The sequence below is a fragment of the Trichechus manatus genome, unplaced genomic scaffold (assembly GCF_000243295.1).
Source record: "Trichechus manatus latirostris isolate Lorelei unplaced genomic scaffold, TriManLat1.0 scaffold00283, whole genome shotgun sequence".
In the NCBI taxonomy this organism is placed as follows: Eukaryota; Metazoa; Chordata; class Mammalia; order Sirenia; family Trichechidae; genus Trichechus; species Trichechus manatus.
The window spans coordinates 1,638,901-1,642,489 of record NW_004444219.1 but is presented as its reverse complement, the minus strand read 5'-3'; positions in this window follow the sequence as shown (position 1 = coordinate 1,642,489).

The following is a 3,589-nucleotide window of genomic DNA, read 5'->3' as shown; positions in this document are numbered from 1 at the left end:
CATTCTGCTTTTGCACCATCAATTTGGAAGCAACTGTTTTGTTATAAATTAATAAGATGGGGTCCTAAAAACTGATGGAAACATTTTAAGACACTTTTGTTATGCATTTGTCAAGTGTTTTTGAAATTATTTTATTTTCATTATATTCACTTGCATGAAAACTTTGTGTCAAAACAAGCAAAACAGAGATGAACACAGTTCCAGATGAACTGTGAAATTCTGCTGGATTATTAACAGGCCACAAAATCATATTCTTTAAATAAATTTGTCACTTATTCCACGTGTTAATTTTTGAGTTAGACAATAGTGAGAGCTATACTTTTTTTGTAGCATTTACTCATAAAGGAAAAATAAAACAGAAATCCAAAATGCGTGTTTCAATGTCAGTGGCATAGGACTTGTGAGATTTATTTTCTTCCTGAAGGTATCTGCTTTTTCCCTTCCTCAAAAAACAAAACAAAATAAAACAAAACACTGCAACTTCACAGGGTACATAGAGTTTTTTGTTTGTTTGTTTGTTTTTAAAGCAACATTGTACTCTAAAATAATATTGAATAATTTCTTTTACCATAAAGTATAAAAAACTAGCTATTATTCTACTTTTGTTCAAATGACTTTGGATGGAGGTATTTGGTGATTTATGCTTCAATTTATCCTCTCTGATTGACCTTTGTTACATGTTTGGTTGAAGGCTATATATATAAATGGGTCACACATTATTCCTGCCCCCCTGAAATACAAGTTTAATGGAGGGAACAGAAAATAACAGTCAGCAAACAGAAGAATCATTTCAAATGGTCACAAATAGTGTATTATAATAAGGCATAAATGAGTGGGACCAACGGCTGAGAACATTTCAGAGAGAGGAAACAAAAAATACTCTAAGAAAGGATAAACATCAGTATGTTTGAGGAACTAATGGAAGGTCAACGAGGTCAGAGATTAGTGAATGAAGGAAGAGTCTGATCGTGGAAAAGCAGACTGGGAAAACCACGAAGGATTCTGAAAGCCATCAGGATTTTCATTCTAAGTGCTAAAGGAAACACTAGTTTTTTGTTACAGGTATGAGATTTACAATTAAAAACAAACTTTGATTGCCAAGTGGGTAATGGATTGGGTAGAACAAGAATGAAAACAGGAAAATCAGTTGGGAAACTTTTGCTGCATTTCACAAAAGAAATAACGGTAGCTTGGACAAAGTTGGAGACTGTGGAGATGAAGAGATGCTGATGAACGGAGGGATGTATTTTTGAGATAGAATCACCAAGACACTGTGATATATTAGATGTTAGGTTTTGAGAGAAAAATAGGCATTGTTCCCAGGTTTCTGATTTGAGTAGCTGGTTGGATAATTATGCAATTTTCTGGGATGGTGAAGAATGAGGAAAAATATTTGAGGGGGATTTAATTAGGGATTTGATTCTGGTTATCTGAAGTCTAAGATACCTATGCAGTGGACAAATGGAGACGGCAACTAGAGTGGCTGGATAGACTATCTAGCCTTAAGCTCAGAAGACAAGTTGGAACTGAAGATATAAAAGTAGGGACCATCAGCAAATAGAAGACAAGTAAAGTATTAGGAGAATGTGAAGGGAGAAATAGAAGAGGCTTTAAGATCAAGTTTTGATAAAAACTACTATTTAGTGGTTGGGAAGAAAAGCTGGAGGGAACAAAGGAGAATGAAAAAGGGTGACAGCGAGGTAGAAAGAAAATAACAGGAGTGTACTGTTACAATAGCTGTGAAAGCTAAACATTTCAAGCAGGAAGGACTTATCAATTGTGCTATGTATTGTAAATAAGGGAATAATACTAGAAAAGTATCCATTTTTCTACAGTAGCATAGAGGTTGCTTGTGATATTGACATAAGTTTCAGTGGAGTAGGGGCAGTGTTAGATGACAAGTTTGAAGAGTGAATAGTAGAGGAAATAGAAAAAGTACAACAGTCGGAGAGGTCTTTTGAACTTTGGCTAGAGAAAGTGGGTGGTAGCTGGAAGAGGCTGGGGAATTAAGCCACTTTTTTTTTTTATTTTAAGATGAGGGTCACTAGAATATGTTTTCTATTAATGGAAACTACTTGCTAGAGAATAACGTAAATGGAAGAGAAGTCCCTTAAAAGTCAGAAAGAAATGGAATCCAGAGCACAAATGAATGGTTTGAACTATTAATAAGAGGACTCATTCACAATTTAATAGAAGGGATGAGAGAAACAATAGATGAAAATTATGGTAGTTTTTTAGATTTGAAAAGAAGAGGGAGCTGTTTTTTGATGGCTTCTAATTCCTCAATCCCCATAGTTGTCAAGTTGGTTCTAACTCAAGGCAACCCCATGTGTTATAGAGTAGGACTGCTCCATAGGTTTTCCTTGGCTGTAATCTTTACAGAAGCAGGTCACTAGGCCTTTCTTCTGCAGCACCAGTGGGTGGATTTGAACCACCAAACTTTCAGTTAGTAATCGAGCACAAAGTATCTGGGTAGCGCGAATGGTTTGCACTCAACTACTAACCGAAAGGTTGACAGTTCAAACCCACCCAGGGACATCAAGGAAGAAAGGCCTGGTGATCTGTTCCTGTAAAGATTACATCCAAGAAAACCCTATAGAGCAGTTCTATTCTGCAACACATGGGTCTACATAAATCAGAATAGACTCAAGGGCAACTGTTTTGATTTTTTTTTAATTCCTCAATCAAATATGAAATAAGGTAACTAGCAGCAGGAGGTGGGGGGAATATTATTGTAGGGCGAAGACATACATGCTGTCTTAGAGCATATAGTTATCAATATGGAGACGCTGAGCTGCCAGGTGTCCAGGTGGTCAATTAGGACAAAGAGCCAAACTGAAAGCAACCATCAAGCCTTCATTCATCTATTGCAACAGTGCAAGCAAGAGGCAAAAATAGGCACAGACGCATGTTCCCCAGTGTTCTGTTTTTTCACATGGAACACCACCAGTGTCTTAGTCATCTAGTGCTCCTGTAACAGAAATACCACAAGTGGATGGTTTTAACGAAGAGAAGTTTATTTCCTTACAGTAAAGTAGGCTAAAAGTCCAAATTCAGGGCGTCAGCTCCAGGGGAAGTCTTTCTCTCTCTGTTGGCCTTCTCATCAGTGTTCCCCCGGACTAGGAGCTTCTCGGCACAGGGAACCCAGTCCAAAGGACACGCTCTGCTCCTGGCACTGCTTTCTTGATGGTATGAGGTCCCCCTGTCTCACTGCTCACTTCTGTCTTTTATATCTCAAGAGATTGCCTCAGGACACAATCCAATCTTGTAGATCAGGTCCTGCCTTACTAACACAACTGCCACCCATCCTCCCTCATTAACATCTTAGAGGCAGGTTTACAACATACAGGAAAATCACACAGTACCAGGAATCATGGCCTAGCCAAATTGATACACACAGTTTTGGGGGGACATAATTCAAACCATGACAACCAGGGAGGGCCAAATGGATGGTAGCACAGGTCTGTAAAGTCATCTCACTGTGGGAGGACAGAGGGACTGAGGCAGGGGAGGGGGCTGGGTAAGGTAGAGGAGTGGGAGGGCAGAGATGGTGGCTATCTTTTTATAGACCCAGGGGTTCTGAGGGAGA